Raw genomic sequence first — 20,223 nt, forward strand, 5'->3', positions numbered from 1 at the left:
TAGACTGTCCATTAATGATAAATAATAATAGATTTTCATTAATGATAAAATTCTAAAAAAGCAATTTTCTGTGCCTCATTTCAAAGAGAGTTACTCAATATAGAAGAAAAATAAAACAAAAGGAGCAGAGTTTGTGGACAGAAATAGTGGCTTTAACTACAGAGCTCAAGAAAGTTATGCTGATTCTGCAGTAGGCCTTGAAAATAGTTTTGTTAGCATACCTCAGTCCTACCTTTAAAATGATGCTTTAATAGAAATATTAGCTAGTAAGTAGTCAAGTGATTGGATATAGCAAAAGTTAGAAAATTCTAGTGATCTATTTTTCACACCACACAAAAAAAATGAGTATAAGAAAACACAGGAAAAACAAAGTGATAAAAAAGAAAGCAAAAACCTACTAAACAAATAATGGAAAGTCAAGTTCTGCATATGAAACACAGTAAAATGTGCACTTTTTGTAACATTTGATGGGATAGAAGAAAGTAGTATTGATTGTTCTCGATGGGAAGAACATCCCTCCATGAGCAGCATTCATGTCCTGATATTGGATGTTAGAAAGGCTAATAAATTAGAGAAAGAAAGCATTCTTACTTCTTGTGTGTGTTTTGTGATGAAATCTATTTTAAAGTCAAATTTGTGAAAATGCTTACTGGTTTTTAACCTTCATAAATTTTCTGTAGACAAAGAATGCAACACATAATTATTTTTAAAAGGAATAACTAACTGACAAAGCATGAACACAGGTACTTGTAACTATTGAAAAATAGATTGGGGTGTGGTGGTCTGTACATATGCTGATACTCAGAAATAATAAAGTATCCAATGTAGATTAAGCAAGAAATCACAGAATGTATATCATTATGATTACATAAATGATAATCAATTAAACAATAAAGCCTTTTAATATTGGATTCATTAGTCCTGAAAAGAAAGAAGTGGCCCCATAAGCTAAATTGGTTTTTCTCCCTCTCTCATTGCAATTGGAAAAAATAATAGGAACACCTAATACATTGTGAAGGGTCTTCTATGTATATATTTCAAGATTATGGTCAATATCAGACAACTAGTAGTATGTATGGCTAAATTTATTGCCTTTTAGAACTTTACATAGTTGCAGATAGAGTGGAGGATGCTGATTTGGGTCTAAATTTTGGAAACTACTGTTTTATATGGTACTGGGGATTGAAACCAGGGGTGCTTTATCATTAATATATATTCACAATTCTTCAATATTTTATTTTGAGAACTGGTCTCTCTTAGTAACCAAGGCTGGCCTTGAAGTTGTGATCCTTCAAGGCCTCAGCCTCTATGATTTTTGAGATTACAGGTATGTACCACCACATCAGGCCTGGACACTACCTATTAATTTTTACATGCATCTAATAATCAAAACTACTTTAAATATTCCCGCCTTTTCATTTATATAAAATATTCAATGCTAACTTTCTGACAGTGCTGGAGAGCATCTGCCCCTTCCCTCACTCCCACTGTGCTTGGGGCACACACAGAAAGAAACCAGAAAAACTGGTTTCAAAATGTACTAAAATCCACTCTACAGCCATTCGTATCTAAACAGAAAACAAACAAACAAACAAACAATTATACTGAAGCCAGAGACAGTGGCACAGGCCTGTCATCATCAACAGCTCTGGAGGCTGAGGCAGGAGGACTGCAAATTGGAGGCCAGCCTCAGAAACTCAGTGAGACTCTGTCTCTAAATAAAATATAAAAAAGGCTGGGGATGGGGCTCAGGAGTTAAATGCCCCTGGGTTCCATTCCTGGTACCAAAAAAAAAAACCTGCAGACTTCTTGTGTTCACGCTGGACATACCTGGAAATGGATGATCACAGCAAAGACAAAGATGGAGGCAATGAGGTTCATGAGGTAGAAGAGATTCTGGCGGGAGAAAACCTCTCTAAGGGCTTGGACTTTGTCTGTGCGCGTGGCCCAGAGATGGAACAGTGCAAGATGGCACCCTCCAATTCCATGCCTGTTGGCAGAGGAGGACACAAACGTGAAGAGAAGAACAAAGGGCTGGACTCCGCTGGGTCTTGGGCCTTCTCCTGGCCAAAGCAGAGGCAGGAGAACAGAATCAGCCAGGAGACTCAGCCAGGAGACTCACGGCACCAATAGTCACAGGGTCACGATCTGGATATTTTTTGCCACCAGGGATGGAACCCAGGGGCCCTCAGCCACTGAGCCCCACTCCCAGCCTATTTGTATTTCATTCACAGACAGCATCTCACTGAGTTGCTGAGGCCTTGCTGTTGCTGAGGCTGGCCTCCAAGTTGATATCGTCCTACCTCAGCCTCAGCAACAGGCAAAAAGGGGCCTGGCCTGAGGAAAAGGCAACAGACCAGCCAGGGACACTGCAGCACAGGGCACCAAGGTCTGAGCACTTCAGAAATGGCATCAGACTGACTTTAGAATAAGAACACAGTGGGAAACGCTATCACCATGGCCCCTGCTGCCCAGGTCGGTGCTTCACTAGACGTGGCATCTGTGGGCAGAGTGGCTAATAGCTGGGGACTCAGATGTCCCGGTCTCTCCCTGGGACTGCATTTTCCTGTCACCCCAGAATTGGCACATCAGGACTCGTGTCACCTTCTGGATGGCCACTCAGATGGGCCATCTGTCCTGTAGACCAAATGGACAGGATATCTGTGACAGAAACGCTGTCCTAGCTTTCCCTGGCCCCCTGGCATCCCCGTGGTGGTCTTCTGACAGCCCCTCTCCCTGCCGCCTCTGGCTGTGTAGGACAAGCGCTGATGTCCCTGTGGTCAAAAATCTGGAGACATGAAACCTTGAGCATTTTGTAAAGGAGAAAGTTCAGCAATCCCAAGGGGAGAGAGTAGGGACTTATCCTGGCTCTTCTTGCCACCAATGACCTCTCTGAACTCCCCGCACTTGCTCCGCTGAGCCACAAGTGGACCCTCAAACACACCAGTTCATCTCTGCCCCAGGGCCTTTGCACCTGCCAGGTTCTCTAGATGGACCTGTAACACTCTTCCCCAGTCACCCCATCTTCCTTCTCTGCTCTATTCTGACCCGGGGTCCTGGGATGACACTGACGCTCACACACCTTACGTTCTATCCCTTTGTATTCTTAGCACCCACAGAAGCGCCTAGTGCTTAACAGCACCTTACTGACAAATGTCTGGAATGAAAGGTGGGTGACATCAATGGCAGGGTGAGGGCCTTAGAAGCTTTCTGAATGTTTAACATGGTCATTTCTTACAAATCACTACCCTCTGATCTCTAGGAACTGGGTTGTTTCATGCACTAGTGTCACAGGGGGCGAGAGCCATGTGACATCTGTACTGTCCACCTCCCTCCCAGCCTGGACTGTCCCCCACCTCAGGGAAGAAGGACCAACTGCACTCTCCACCCTAGGGGCCCTTCCACACCCCAATTTCCAGGTCACAAGCTGAGCCGTGGTGGCACTCCTGGTAACAGGAAAGCCTTCCAGCTGAAAGCTACCTGTGCCTGCTCCACCCTCCTCTTGCCCATCCTGGGGGTGTCCCCGTGGCTCCACCATTTTGGCTCCTTACAGCACCACTCAAAGCCCCCCAGGTAAGATCTCTGCCCCAACCAGGTCCCAGAGGTGGCCAAGGGCAGCTACCTCCATGTCTCAGTTGTCCGTGGCCTTCATCTCTCCCTAAGTCCTAAGGCCCTCACTCTGATGTCACACTGGCTGGCTCAGGCTGGATGGCTGTGCCACATTGCCAGCCATTTTCTCAGCCTGTCTCCCAGGGACAGCAAATCATTCCTTCAAAAACTGTCCCCTCACTCACCATCCTGCTCCAGAGCAAAGTGATCCTCTGGCTGGCTGCCATGGCCCAAGCCTTCGCTGACTGGTCCCCTGTGGCCACCACTGCTCCCACTCTTTTTGAAGGCAGCCCCCCCCCCCAAAGCCAGGAGGTCTTGGCAGACTCCTTAACTCCAACCCAGATTTCACCCCCACATCCACAGCTGGGGCCCAGCTGCTTTGCACCCCCAGATCCTCAATTCACCTTAGATTTTCTGAAATTCTAGGAGGAGTCTGGTGTCACCTTTGCCTACTCTTCTGTAAGCGTCGCCGACACTTCTACCTGAGGTTCAGTCTTTCCCATGGGATCTCTCAGGCACCCTGCAGGGACTCATCTGCAGTTTCCTCAATTTGATGTCATGGCACTGGAAGCTAAGAACCAGCTCCACAGTCAATTCCAAGAAAACACGAAAATGCACACAAATATTTTCCATGAGAGACTTCCCAGCAAAAAAAAACGATTCAGGGATCAGAGGCCAAAAGAAAAAGAAAAGAAAAAAAGTCAATTTCCCTCTCCTAAGAAGTCTCACATGTTTTTCAATTTTTATTTTATTAAGATTCGTAAGCCAGGTGTCATGGTGCCTGCCTGTAATTCCAGTGGCTCTGAAGGCTAAGGCAGGAGGATTGCAAATTGGAGGCTAACCTCAGCCAAATTGGGGCTCTAAGCAACTCAGCGAGACCCTGTCTCTGAGTAAAATGCAAAAGAGGGTTGGGGACGGGGCTCAGGGGTTAACTGTCCCTGAGTTGAATCCCCAGTGCCTTCCTCCCCAAATTGGCAATACTGCAGGTTGAACCCAGCAACAGTCATTCTACCCATAACTGTTTTGAGACAGGGTCTCATTTGCCAAGGCTGTCCTTGAACTTGTAATCATCGAACTAACTGCTCCTTGACTGAACAAGTGGTTTGGTGTAGAAATGTCAATTTTAGAATCTTATTCGCTAAGAACAACTGCTAAAATATGTGCAGATGATTGCCCAAGGATATTCACTTCGATGCTAACTGTGACTGAGAAAGGACTGAAATGTCCACCAGAAGACAATTGGCTAAAATCAACACTTCTTCCTTGCAGTGCAGGTTCCTGCTAAGAAATTTGAGGCAGGATTACTCTGTGGCATGTTAACTGTCCTTGAAATATTCTTATAAGACATGAAAGTTTAGATATCATTTTGATTGTAAGTGTTGTTGTTATTGTTGTTGTTGTTGTTATTATTATTATTATTATTATTATTATTATTATTATTATTATTTGGTACTAGGGATTTAACTCAGGATCACTTAACCTCTGAGCCATGTCCCCAGCCCTTTTTCTATTTTATTTAGAGACAGGGTCTCACTGAGTTGCTTAGGGCCTCACTAAGTTGCTGAGGCTGGCCTCCAATTTGTGATCCTCCTGCCTTGGCCTCCTGAGCTGCTGGGATGACAGGCTTGAGCCTCTGCGCTCAGCTATAATTTTAAACATTTGCACACTGAAAATTCAGAAGAAATGATTCTGAAACAGTCATTTTCCCACAGAAGAATACTCTGCATACATGAAAACTTCCTGCAGAGGTACCCAAAGGGAGGCAGGCCCTTACCTTGGTCGGTTTTGATGGTGGTGGGGTTGAAGGCCTTCCCCAGGATGGTTTCACAGATGTTGCTTGAGATGGAGAGGGAAAAGCCAGAGCCCAGGCCGTGCCCTTTATAATGAAGCTCATCCAAAAGGAGGACGATCAAGCCCACCACAAAAAACTGCAGAATTAAAATAAATTAATTAATAAAAGTGGACTCTGCGTTACTGGCCCCAGCGCCCTGGTTCCTTCCATCTTCAATGTCAGGGTTCTCTGCTATGAGGGCCAAATAGGAGACCCTTCTCAATCAGCCTCACGGGAATTCAGAAGCCAAAGCCAGGGTCTTTTGATTCTCTATTATTTATTTAAATCTATTTTTTAGTTGGAGGTGGACACAACATCTTTATTTTATTTTTATGGGGTGCTGAGGATGGAGCCCAAGGCCTCACATATGCCAGGTGAGCCTCTACCCCTGAGCCCCAGCCCCAATATATTTTTTTTTTGTTTCTTAATTGTTTTGGGGTTTGCAGGTGGACAGCATGCCTTTATTGATTTCAATATTTCTCGTTGTAGATGGGCGCAGTGTCTTTATTTGATTGATTTCTTTTTGGGCGGTGACCAGCCTCCAACCCAGGGCCTTACCCTGCTCAGGCCAGTGTTTAGCCTTGAGCCCAGCCCTGAGCCTGGCCTGGCCCCAGCTCTGGCTGAGTACTGATGAGGAGGAAGAGGGATGACAGGGTCACTCAGGAAGCGGGGTGAGAGTGGGGATTCACCTGAGTGGTGATCAGAAGGCAGATCCCAGAACCCATCTTTGAGGGAGTCCCTGTCCATGCCTGTCATCACATCCATAATGGACTGGCCGATGGTGACATCATGCCAAACACTAGGGTCCTAAGAAAATCTTGAGCAGAGTGTGGCAGGAACACAGATGACAAATACTGACACTGCCCACGGGAACCTTGGTGAGGAGTGTCCAACTGTCACACATCAAAGCGCATGAGAACTCAGGCTTTCTAGTGAAAGCACCTTTCATCTTTTTTTGTGGCTTTAGGGATTGAACCTAGGGCCTTTCGGACGGTAGGCAAGTGCTTTACTAAACTTTAGACCAGTCATCCTAAATTCTTTTTTTAAAAAAATGATCTTGAATACTTAATATGGAAAAACATTTTTAAAAAATTGTCAAGGGTAAGGAGAAAACTTCTGGGGCTGTAGCTCAGTGGTAGAGGCACTGAGTTCCATTTTCAGGTCTGCAAAAAAAATATTAAAAACAAAGAGAGAAAGAGAAAAAAAAACACCCAATTTGGGCTTTAGAAAAATAATGCAAATTTTTTGTTTGTTTGTTTTGATTTTGGTACTGGGGATTGTACTCAGGGGCACTCAACCTCAGAACCTCATCCCCAGCCCTATTTTGGTTTTATTTAGAGACAGAGTCTCACTGAGCTGCTTAGGGCCTCGCTGTTGCTGAGGCTGGCTATGACTCACAATCCTCCAGGATCAGCCTCCCGAACTGCTGGAATAAGAGGCGCGCACCACTGCACTAAGCCAAGTATATTTTAAAATGTCAAAAATAAAAATTAAAAAAAGAAAACCACTTATTAGTGCTTTAGAAGGATAATGCATTAATTTAAGGCATTGAATAATAAATGCATTACTTAATATTTAATAATGCATTACTTAATTCATTAATGATTAATGCATTAATACATAAATATATTCTACAATCTTGATTTGTGTCTGAAACTCACAATTTAAGTTAGATGGATTTCTCACTGAATTATTTAACCTACTAACTTAAGATCTCTAAGACATGCTGTATGGAATATAGCAGAGTAGAAAATTGTAAATATTGTTTTCTAAATAGCACATTCCAGTTACCAGAGGCTAGGCTTGGCTGACTCTGAGGCTGGTCCCCATTATTGGGGCTGCCTATCATTTGATACAGCCAATACTCTTAACCTAGTTTAACAGCATGTAGAAACTGAGACTCCAGAACTATTATCTAAATTTCTTCCACATCAAAAAAAAATAACCAACAGCAGAGCTGGACTGAGAGGATCACCTTTTTGCTCATTAAATCCTTTTAAATACAGAAGAAAAATAGCACTTGCTAAATAACTACCATGTGTTAGGCACTGTGAGAGTGATTATTTAATTTAATCCTTTTTTTTTTTTTTTTTTGATACTGAGGACTGAGCAGACGTGCTTCACCCCTGAGTCTCATCCCCAGCCATTTTTTATTTTATTTAGAAACAGGGTCTCATTGAGTTGCTTAGGGCCTCAATAAGTTGCTGAGGTTGGCCTCCAAATAGTGATCCTTCTGCCTCAGCCTCCAAAGCTGCTGTAATTAGAGGCATACTCCACAGCATCTGGCTTTGATTGAATTCTTATGACAGCTCTGAAGTAGATGTCACCTCCTTTGTGAGGTACGGAAATCATGGCTGGTGAAGGGGTGACCTCCATGCACTGATCCTTCAAGTGCATCCTCTGGGGCATTCCTGCCCTCCCCTGCCCTGCCTGGCCTTCCCCCATACCCAGCACCTCCCAGAAGTGCTCTCTCACTAACAGGCCATGGAGCACCTACAGGGTCGGCAGGCAAAGCACACAGGCCAAACTGGGCTGTTTTAATGCCCCCAATTTTAGAGCCAATTCAAATTCTCAACTAGACACCAGAAATGTACCCATGATCTTTCTTAAACTTCTGGGCTCCCATTGAAGAGGGCTTGGTCTTTTGGGGTGTCACCCACTTCAATCATCTTGGTGCAAGCCAAGAGTGCATGATGAGGCCCAAGGTGACCATTGCAGAGATACCCAGCTCCATGAGTGTGCCTAAGGAAATGGGCAGCCACAAAGCCCCTGTGAGCTCAAGAAAGCAAGACATTATTTAATAAAATGAACCTACAGAATTGAATGTGACCCCTTCTCCACATTGGATGGGCTTCAGGTTGCTGGCAGCAATTATAGCATAACCCCCCAAAACCAAAGATAAGAACACAACTGAGTCCCTCTGTTGAGCCCACCAGACCCCATGTCATTCTGTTTGGAAAGTCACATACCCCTCAAGAGCCTGCTGCATTCCCACCCCCATGGACAGATCTATTCTGGCTGGACAGAGGACAGAGAGGCCTGTCCTTCATCAGTTCATAAAACTGGAGAACATTCCAATCATTTCCTGAGTCTGCAGATGGGGCTGGCACATTTGGATCTAGTTGGGAATCAACCTTCCCTTTCCATCATGTTCAGATGAGCTCTGATTCATAGTGATTCTTTGGAACCCCATTTTTAAACCGTGTCCATCAAATGCACCATCAACATACACAAGAAAATCGTTTCTAGACCCACAGGTGACTGGTTAGATTCGACCCTCCACTGTCACTCGTGGTTTTGATCCATATATTTCACCTGTAGATAAGAAAAAGATGCAGCTGAGAAACCAATAGAGAGTTCTAGAGAGTGTTCTATGTGGACTCACCATCTCATTTCAGGGATTTCAAACACTCTAGTTTTTTTAAGTTTTCAGAAATTCTCAAGCAGAGACTTATCTTGCTCTTCCAGGTTTTGTATTGCATTCAAACCCAATTCTAAAGAAGATGGTGTTGCCCAGGCTGAATGCACCGTTGATCAGGCTATTTGACGTGGCACATGCAGAGTTTCCAGGACACAGAGCTGCCCATTCTCTGAGCTCCACAGAAAGGCTGTAATTCAACTAAATGGTGCTGGTCCAGCAGAGAAGAGGCAGAGTGAGTCCTCCCTCTGTTGGAGGCCAGAATCCCTCACATCCAGTAGAAAGGGTCCACAGAATCTGAGGCCATAATACCAAACAAAGGATCTGTAAACAAGTAGAAACCAAAGGAGTGGCACATGGTTCCCCCCTCTCCCCCTTGCCCCAACAACAGCACAGGAGACCAGATTGACCTGACTGGAGACTAAGAAGATGAAAAGGGGGATGGCTCTCCACAGCACCTTCTCCTTCAACTGGATCTGCAGAAGAGGTAGAATCAGAGGACATGAAGTTTCCCAGTAAGTCATTAAAAATAGAGTCCCAGAGACACTTTCTCTGATCACCAAGAAAGGCCAAGTTGGGCTGGAGACACAGCTCCATGGGGAAGAGCTTGCCGAGCATGCATGATGTTCTGGGTTTAGTCTCCAACAGACAACCTCCCCCCAAAAAGTGAAGAAACCAAACCATGCACCAAGCAGAGTCCTGAAAGGTGAGTCTCATGCTTTCTGTGGACAAAGCCAATGCGAAGATGTCCATAGGTGTCACGTCTGGGAATGCTCATATTATACAGCATCATGATCTTCCCACTGCTTAAGTGAGTTCAATGGCAAAGCTGTACTCTTAACCATTGATATGAACAGTTTAGATCCTCAAGGAGGGGCAAGAGGAAGGCAAATTCAAAGACAGCCTCAGCAAAAGTAAGGCACTGAGCCACTCTATGGGACCCTGTCTCTCAATAAAAAACAAACTAGGTCTGGAGACATCTCTCAGTGAGTGGTTGCTACTGAGTTCAATACTAGGGATAAGTAAGTAAGTAAGTAAGTAAGTAAGTAAGTAAGTAAGTAAGTAAGTAAGTAAATAAATAAATAAATAAATAAATAAATTATTTCTGTTGTTGATATTTTTAAAATAATATTTAATCTTTATTTTATTTACCTCTTCTCTGATGTTTAGTATTTTTTCTTCTACTAGTTTTGGGTCAGGCATGTTCTTGATTTTCTACCTCTTTGAAGTGGAAGTCTTGGTTGTTTTCTTTTTTGATGTAGGTATGTACTGATCTAATCTTCTTAAAATTGCCTCTTCTCTATGCTATATGTTTTTTTTTTTTTATTTTGTGTTTCTATCATCATTTTTCTCAAGAATCTTTAAAAATTTCCATTCTATTTATTCATTGACTCCTGGCTATTTGAGAGCTTGTTGTTACATTTGCAGACGTGCAGGATGTTTCTGAAGTTCCGCCTGTTGTAGGTTTCCAGTTTTATTACATTGTGTTCAGAAAAAATGTTATTTCAAATGATTTTTAGCTTCTAAAATTTGTTAATGTTTGTTTTATGACTTAATCTGTTGTCTATTCTGGAGAATGTTGTTGGTACTGTTGTGAAGAATTTGTCTTCTTTTGGTTTTTGTCGGAAAGTTCAGTTAAGCCTATCTGCTCTTCAGTGTACTTTAAATCCTGTGTAAAGAAAGAAGAAGAGACAGAAGCAAGGTGCAGAGGCAGAATGACAGGATGGTAGAAAGTCTCCTTGTCCAAGCTGCCAGCTTTACTTATAGTAGTAGGTTACCTTATGGCACTGGCATCAGTAGTACACTGTTGTTCATTGTGCCATTAGACTACAGATTTAGCAACATTATGCAGCTTCTTAGATAGTTACATACTAAGGTTGCAATAGGAGACTTGTGTGGCTCTCAAGTAAGTCCATTGTTTAAAGTTACTATTATGTGGACAGATTCAGGTGCAGCAGAGCTTGGCAAAACAATGTGGTTGTCTAAAAAGAGAGTCCCTCCCCAAAAGCTAAGTGCCTAAGGTCAAGGTTGAGGCTGATAAGATTCTAGCAAAGAGCTTCCTCATGCAAGGCATTGCCACAACAGCTAGGTATTGCACATGTATTAGTTATCTTGCTGGTTTCTGAAAGAAACTGCAGAATATTCCAAACATAGGAAACAGGGTGCCTGTTACCTCCTGGGAGTTTGCTCACCAGAGGAATGCTTTCCTTATATTTCTATGGTCAAAACACTTACAATCCTGTGTCTCTTTTTTGATGTTTTTGGATGAAAGATCCATCCATTTTTCAAACTTAGAAGTCCTCTATTAATATACATTGAAGTCTCTCTCTCCATTTAGATGAAGTAGTGTCTGTCTTATGTCTATGTGTTGTAGTATTATGTGATTTTATATTTATACTTATATTTTCTTGCTTAATTGAAACCATTTGTCATTATATAACGACTTTAGTCTATTTTTACTTTTGGTATTAAGGTCTATTTTTTGTGATTTAAGAAAAGCTACTTCTAGTTTTTATTTCCATTTTCTTGAGATATCTTTCTTTTATTCTTCACTTTTATCCTGTGTTTTTTTAGAGGTGAAATGAGATTCTTCTAGGAAAAATATAGATTTTTTTGTTCTATGTATTATAGAACTTTATGTCTTTTTACTGGAGAATTTACCCCATTAAGGTGGTTCTTGACAGGTGAATATTTACTAGTGCCATTTTGGTTAATGTTTACTCCTTGTGCTGTGTGACCATTCTTCCTCTCTTACTGTCTTCTATTTTTGTTATCTTGTAATACATAGATTTGTATCACAACTCTTTGAGAGTTGAAAATTAAATGAATATGTAAATCTAATTGATATAGCATGTGCACAATCAAATAATTAAAAGGTCTGAAGAGGCTTAGGCTTTTTACCTGTGACAATGTCTACCCTCCTGACAAATACTATTTACTCTTTTATGTTTGCTTTTTTCTTTGCATATTATTATTATTATTATTATTATTATTATTATTATTATTATATTATTATTATTATTATTATCATTTTACTAATCTTTATACATCTTAATACTATGCTTTAAAGAAATATGCATTTATTTAAAATATGTTATAAGTAAATAACAATGGTTATTTAGGGATCAGAACACTAACCTATAAATCAGTTGAAATAAGAAAAATCTTATTTTAAAGCTTTATATATCAAAACAATAACATTGATATAAGAAGAAATGAACGTTTTGGTTATTGGAGTAACTGGATATGATTGAACAGTTAAAAGAATTTTTTGTAATTTGATTGAATTCCAACTGCATTAAAAACTAAAGTCAGCCAAGTGTGGTGGTTCACACCTGTAATCACAGCACTTCAGCTGGCTAAGGCAGGAGAATTACTTGGTATTAAGGTGTAATTTTTGTGACATAAGAATAGCTACTTCTGTTTAATTTTTGTTTCCATTTGCTTGAGATAACTTTCTCTTATTCTTCACTTTTGTCCTATGTGTTTCTTTTGGAGGTGAATTGAGATTCTTCTAGGCAAAATATAGATGGTTTTTATTCTGTCAAAAATCAGTACCTTGTGGTGGTTGATGCTTTTGGAAGTGCAAGGATCTCACATTAGATTTCTTGGTTCCTCTTAAGTAGAAGGGAATGGGGGACTTGACATCTCTTGGAATCCTAGCATGCAGAGCAGGAGGTCACAGCTACAGGGTGTGATGATCACCCCCAACTCTCTGCCCAGCCAGCTGTCTCTGCACAGTGTTGACTTAGATGAGCCATTTGGAATGGGAGTCATACTGGGGATGCTGGGATTTTGATTTCTCCTTATGTAGCTTAAAATTTTTATAATGAACACCAATCCTTAGAAATAAAAATATTAAAGACTATTGAGGGGAAATGTCCACTAGGTGTTCATCTAGCTGTTCCATACAGTGGGACAGAGAACTGCAGGATGGGGACCCATGAAGGGACCCCTTGACAAGCATCTTCAGAGCCTCAGACAGTGGTCCAAGCCCAGGCTTTGGAGTCAATGGCTTGATTTTATATAAGTCTGTCTATATACATGTTTGTGTGTTTGTGATTTTTACAAAATCTTTTCATAAAATAAGTTATAGATGACCGAATCACACAAGATGTTCCTGAGAGACAGACTAAACCTTCCCTGTGTTCTTTCACTTTTCAGTTAACCCTTTAATAGAAGGAGAGGAGAAGCTAACACCAAATGGTGGTGAGGAGGGGCAGCTGCACTGGCTAGTTGCAGAGGTGCTGCATGGCCTGGTGAGGACCGGCCGGCAGCTGCCTCCTTCTTCTCAGCTCAGGTGTGAAGTGTAAGCCCACTGGGAGACACAGCCTGATTCATGCCTCATGAACCATGATGTGCTGGCTGTCTTAATCAGCATTGAGTTTTGGTTCCATGGCCAATGGCTAAATATTAACAAAAAGCAACTGGGTTCGTCAAATTGATTGACAGGGTGGCCCTCCCCTGTTTCATTAGTGATTGCTTCCATTTGGATCTGGGTGGTCCCTAGAGGCCAGGTGTTGATGGGGTTCCTAGTCTGGTGTTGATGAGGTGTGGAACCTTTGGGGACTTTGCAGAAGATTCTAGATCATGGGCCTTGAGGGAGGCTGCAGGAAGCCAGCTCCCTCCTCTTCTTTGTTCAGGGAAAGAGTGAGTGGACATTTTCTCTACCCCATGCTCCCTGCCACAGGGTGCTAACTCACCACAAGCCCCCAAACCTGACCACAGTCTAAATCCTCAAAAACTATATGCTAACAAACCCCTTCTCTCTGCAAGTTGATGTCTCAAGTGTTTGTTCCAGCAATGGAAGCCAGCGAACTGTCACCATGTTGTCTGGACTACAGCAGCAAAGAAAAACCCAGAAGGGAGCTGAGGATGGATTCCAGATTTCCAAACATGGTCATATTTCCCAGCGCATGTTGCACCAGGGCAACAGCATGGGGAGGGCCTGTCCTCTGCAGAAAGCCTGGGCTTTGCTTCCCCTCTTTTCTGTGGACAACAGAGCCTCCCTCTGCCCCAACCACAGTGCTCAGAAAAGGAGGGCTTTGAACTATGGGTCCTGGTGGCTCACCTCCTGAGGTCTAGGTCCAACAGCCAGACAAGGCAGGGAAACACTTGCCCCCACTGGCCAAAGGCACGTGGCTTCCATGCAGAGAGCCATGTCCTCTGTCTTGTTCCCTTGGCTTCAGATTATGTGTTCTGAGCCTTTCCAATTTGCTTCTTTTTACAATCTTTTCTCTTTTTGCAATGCAACCATTTGTCTTCTGGTTTCATCTTTATTACTCACATTCCCTCAGGATGAGTATTCATTACAATGTTTTAAATTAAGACCTGCACTGCCCTCCTAGCTGTGTGCATCAGCGCTCCCCACACAACACGTGTAATTCTTATCACAGGATTTCAGGCAGTTTGTACATGATATTCTATTAAAAACTCAGTTCCACTCAAGGTTGTCACAACCCAGGGATCACAGCTTCCTTCCGGATGATGTCCTGAGATACATTCACACATTCCTCTTAGCAGCAAGTTTCCTCCACAGGCCTGTGTTTCACATCTCATTTGATATAAAAATGCAACAGAAGGCATAAAAAGAAGCAGTTATTTATTTACATTATGGAATGGATTCTAGAGGGATACTAGATAAGCATAAATTATCACACCATAGCCACAATCCCTTCCCTTCTTCAGCCCGGGGGAGGAGGGTGAGGCCAGGAGCTGTCAATCACACAGCTGTTTCTCAGTCACTTCTAAGAATTGCAGACTTTGCTCTTAGAAAACAACAGTGACAACCACCTCCAAGAACTTGTGTGGTTCTCTGCATTTGAAACATTACCATTTGACCAAATATTTCAACAAAATTCCCTCTGAATGGAACCTGGACACCATCACCTACCTAGTGTCCCAGGATGCAGGGACAGATGGCACCCACAGCATGCTCTGCGGGTATCAGGACCCCTGACACTGTGGTGACTGTCTGGCTCACTCTCACTCAAGTCCCCATCAGAGTTCATGGCCCCCCAGATCCCCTCCCACATTCCATCTAAGGCCTTCAGCTGAGGTTGATGGGAACCCCTGACTTCAGGGTGGGCTATGGTAGTTGCTTAGGGGATCACATGTCATAGTTATATCCCCAGGGCCAGGGATGACCAGGACTTGTGCTGGGCCTGTCTGAGAAGAAAATCTTCTATCAGAGTGACCACATCAGCAGATGGATGCAGATGTAGTCAGTTTCCATCCTCCTCCTCCAGGGTGCAGAGCACCTGAGAGGAATACAACCATGGGAAGATGGGGACAGGCTCTGAGGAGAAGGTTGGAGCCCCAATCTAACACTCCTTTTGCCTGTCCACGATGAACTCAACCTGCCTGTTAATTAAAACAATCAAAGAAGGCTTGGTGGTTTTCCTAGCCTCAAACATGCCTGGCCTAGGACTGGCCCTCAACAATAAAATTTGTACTGAAAATTAATAATTTCCAACAACATTGTTTTTCTTTTGTTTCTTTTCTTTTCTTTCTTTCTTTCTTTTTTTGTATATTTTTTTTTTGTGAAGTGGTGCTGGAGTTTTCCTACAAAAATCAAGAAAATCTATTTCTACAATTTTCATGATCTTTTTAGAGAATAGTGAACATAAGCCCTTAGTGAATAAACTAATACGTTATTAAAAAGATGTTTATACATCAATAAAAATGATTATTTATCACTCTGCTCCATAGGTAGTAATTCTTTGAATACTAAGGAAAATATGTTCTAAACTTATTTCACTACAAATAATCATGAGAAAATTATCTGAGATTTTTAAAGTCCACCTAACTTCCAGTATGCTACCTATAAAATGAGATTACTTTTTTTTTTCTTACCCAACAAATCTCTGGTTGAAATAAATGAAGATAGTCCAAGTAAAGAGGTATACTGATACACATTAAGGGGCAGATAAATTGTGGGTGATATTACTTAGAAACACAGTCCTATTGATCAGATAAATACTAGTCATTTGATGAGACTGAAAATTCCATATTCTTTCTCCATATTTTCTTTATAACTTAATCCTTCCCATGTAGATCTTTCATTTCTGATCTATGGTAGTTACTAACACTATCCTACCAGAAACAGATAACAGGGTCCATGAGTCATTTCTGTCCAGATGAAGTTCCATTATGCTCACAACAATATTTAGTAGAGTTGGGCATGACCAGGGCCAGTCAGGGCCTTCTTTTACATTTCTCAGCCAAGGTTAACAGAAAAGAGGTTCTCATTTTGGTTCCTAGAATGGGAAAGAGAAAATCCTGCATGATTGGCATCTACAGTTCATTTTTTTCACAGTTCGTAAACTACCTGCTCATGGCTAAGCTGAACTGTACAGTAGCTGAAGAAATTATCTTCAAGCACAGATTGGTTCATAATGACAATGTATATCTGCTAAATATTCAATTTGATGAGGTCAAGAGAATCAGAAGATGGACTACAATGGGAAGGGGTAATTGGAAGAAAAGCTGGCTTCCTCAGAAAGAAGGTGCTTTAACCTGACTTCATTCCCAAATGAGAAAAAAACATTAGTCAAATGTGTTCCTTCCTTTCTCTCTTCTCTACTTTCTTCCTTTCTCGTTTTATTGGTTATTTCCTTCTTATCTCTCACTCTCCATCCCTTCTTTGATTTCTTTCTAAGAGAAGATGTCTCAGTTTACTCTTCATATTTACTTCTCACAAACTAGTCATTTGGAAAATAAAGCTCTATGGGAGCCATATACATTTATATTAGGTATCGTTACTCTGAATTTTTTTTAGTTGAAAAATATATTTTAAGAGTATACACACTCACATAAAACATTAGTGTTTTTTGTTTAATTTAATTTCTTATGCAACAAATCATACATGTCCAGGGTCTAGTGAGAAGCCTTAGATTGTTTTGCTAGGAATACAACCAAAAACAAACAAACAAACAAAAATGACAACAGTAATAAAGTCCAAATTATTTTCTATTACATTACTGACTTTTCTGTAATAAGTGCAGTTTATAATAATTTAGAGAAAGTTATTTTATCTTTTCCTGAGAAGTATTCAAGCTTTCAAAAGAATTTTCACTGATTTTCTTCACCCAAATATCAAAAGATGATTTTGTTCACTGAAACTTTAAAGAAAAAATGCATTTCAAAGACATTTTAAATTCATTCAATGAATAACAACAGACTTTGGATGTTCAGGTAAAGTAAGCATTTTCTATAGAATTTTTTTTTTTTAATTTTAAAAGAAAAAGGTAATTGGATCATCAGAGTACAGCTTTGCTCCAAATATCTGAATCCACACATTGATGTCAGGATGGCCAAAGCTGGGGAAAACTGAAATTTTTCTTGAAGAAACTCAAAGCCCTGGCTACCTATTTCTTTGTATTCATGGGTCTTTCAGGCACTGAGGGACTATTCTGGAAGAGGCAGCAGAGTTAATGAATATTGCAGCATTATTCAAAGTGTGGCCACTTATCTGAAAAGACTTTCTGTTATTACTGAGTTTATTCATGGGAAATAGTCATTTTTCTTCTTGGTCATAGATGTGTCGAAAACAGTTTAACAAGTTGAACTTGACAGTTTTTTCTACCACAGCCTGGTTTATTAGTTTCCCTTGAAATGAAGCATTTTATTAAATTTATTAAAAATATGTGTGTAAACTATTATGTTCTACTCTGTCCTCAGCAGCAAGAGAACTGATGATCTATTTGCTTAACTTTGTTTCTTTCTACAAAACATCTCTAGGCTTCACATTTGGGTTTCCAGCTAAATTCAGCATGATGTTTATGATAGGGCTCCTTTTATTTCCCTATTTCTTAACACTGTAATAGTATCTTATATTCTCCTACTCTACAAATACCTAAATATCTTAGTGTAGTAATTATCCCAATACACACAAACACACACACACACACACAAACACACACACACATGAAAAAAATGTTGATTCCACCTTTCGTGGAACTTAGCTTTTAATTCAGAATTATTTCATAATCTTCTTCCTGCTCTCATGGGGGCTCTGTCACTTCCCTTGACTGATCCTCTTATGTTTCATTTATTTCAAAGGTTTTCACATTTATTTCAGGAGAATTATGTCAAGAGTATGAATGACATTACACTCCATTAGCAATAAATTTGATAATATTGGAGAGTTAGAGTGTTAAAATATTTTATCCCATCATTTCATACTTCCATGTAGAAACTCTGATAGAAATTATAGATACTTTAAGTGTTGTATGGATCAAAAACTTAAGATGTGGACTAAAAATTTTGAGTAAAATACCCAAATTGAAGTCATGGCTGTGTTATTTAATGAAGTTTTAACAAGTGACCACAAAACACTGGACACACACACACACACACACACACACACACACACACACACTTGTTTAAAGAATCCTCTTGGAGGTGTCAGTCCTATTCTGGGGAAAACAAAAAAATGTTTAAAAAATATTGTTATTGAGGACTAACATTTGTCAAAGCAGGCTAATGTTAAGGTAGGCATTTCTCCTCTAAAGCATGAAGTCTTCAGTGTACTACATTAATTCTCTCAAGGAAGGGTTTATCACCAGCCTAACAACTAAGAAAAAAAACCATTATCAGGAGAATTCTCAGCCCAGTTCTACAAGAAATTGAAAAAAGAATGAACACCAATTTGTCTAAAATTATTTTATGAAATAGAAAATAGCAAAACCTTCTAACCTCATTCTATGAAACTAATGTCAACCTGATGCAAAAACCAGACAAAGACACATCAAGGAAAGAACATTTCAGACCAGTATTCCTGATGAACAGAGATGTAATAATTCTCAATAAAATTATGGCAAACAGCATACAAAATCATATTAAAAAAGATTGTACAACATGATCAGTGGGCTTTGTCCCAGGGATGCAGGGTTGGTTAAACACATGGAAATCAATAAACATTTTTTAAGTAAATAGATATAAAGACAAGAATCAAAAAAAAAAAATATCTCAACAAATGCAGAAAAAGCATTTGACTAAATACATGGTCCAAACACTAGAAAACTATATATAATAGAAAAATATCTTAACACTACAAAAGCTGTTTATGGTAAACACAAGGGAAATCTTCTTCTTCTTCTTCTTCTCCTCCTCCTTCTTCTTCTTTTTTTTTTTTTTGAGTAAGGAGATTTTACTGAAAACAGAAAACCAAAACCGGACAAAGGATTACAAACAGGAATGTGGACTCCTAGCAAAACAAAAACAAAGAACAAAAAGTGTCCAAAGGACAAAAGGGGGTAGCAGCGAGAGTAAGGAAAAGGGTGATTTTTTTTTCTTCTTCCCATTTCTTTTAAAAAAGCCAACACAAAGAAACACACGCACACACAACCCTTTGTTCTCGAGTAGAAACAAAAATACGGAAGAATCGAAAACTCTGTTATTCTTTCTTCCAAAGGCAAAAAAAAAAAAAAAAAAAAATGTATAAGAAAAGGCAGGCTGAAGGCTGTGCCGCACAGAGCCCCTTCTGCAGCAGTGTGTAGAAGGGGCGGCTAGGCCCTGGGTTTGTGTGACACCTGGCGGCAGCGCGGGGAACAGAGGCAGTACGAGGGGGTGTCATGCGCTCGCCCTCAACCCCCCAGAAGCAGGGGGTCCAGCTTGTCAAGTCCAAGGCGTCCTCTCCAAGTCCTGGGCACCCTCTTGGAGGGGGTCGCCAGGGCAGCACCATACCAACTCCTGGGAGCTCAATCCCCGCCCCCTGCAAGCCCGCCCCTCAAGAGGAGGCAGGCCGAGGATGCGCCCTGTGCTTGGGCTCAGTACCAGGGCACCTAGTGATGGGGTAGAAGCTGGCGGCTGCTGTTGACATGGCTGAGGACTTTCTGCTTGAGCTGCGCCACCTGCTTGGGCAGCAGGCTCCTGGAGGACGCCAGTTCCGTGTTCTGGCTCTTGAGCTCTTCACTTTCTCCTCCAGGTGAGAGATGCTCCAGCTTGCCCTTGGGGCACTTGGAGGCTGCGATATTGTTGAGCAGCTGCTTGGGCTCAGCCTTTATGAGCTCCTGCATGTCCATGTCGATTGGCGACAGCAGGCTCTCTCCGAAGCTTGGCAAGGTGGGCACCATCTGTGGCTTTCCTTGAGCACAGCTAGGCACAGCGGCCCCAGTAAATCACTGGGTGGCAGCGGCTGTGGGAAGGGAACAGGCTAGGAGGAGAAGGCGACAGTGGCAGCATCCCCAGCACCCCCGGCGCCATCCTTGTAGTGGCTCAGGTTTAGGAAGACTGGTGCCAGCTGGGAGGGTGGCGCCGATGCCGTGCCAGAGGGTCCTCCTGCGAGGCCGCAGCAGCAGCCGGGCTGCACCCAGCCAAGCTGGTGCTGCTTGTTCAAATCCTCCAGGGCCTTGACAAAGTC

At 41.6% G+C, this 20,223-nt stretch overlaps 1 pseudogene; it reads right to left on the reverse strand.

Moving 5' to 3' along the window:
* Window positions 1–915: 915 nt before the first annotated feature.
* On the reverse strand, window positions 916–19,545 carry LOC139701357 (protein transport protein Sec61 subunit alpha-like; annotated as a pseudogene).
* Window positions 19,546–20,223: the final 678 nt, after the last annotated feature.

Source organism: Marmota flaviventris, unplaced genomic scaffold, assembly GCF_047511675.1.
Source record: "Marmota flaviventris isolate mMarFla1 unplaced genomic scaffold, mMarFla1.hap1 Scaffold_43, whole genome shotgun sequence".
Classification (NCBI taxonomy): Eukaryota; Metazoa; Chordata; class Mammalia; order Rodentia; family Sciuridae; genus Marmota; species Marmota flaviventris.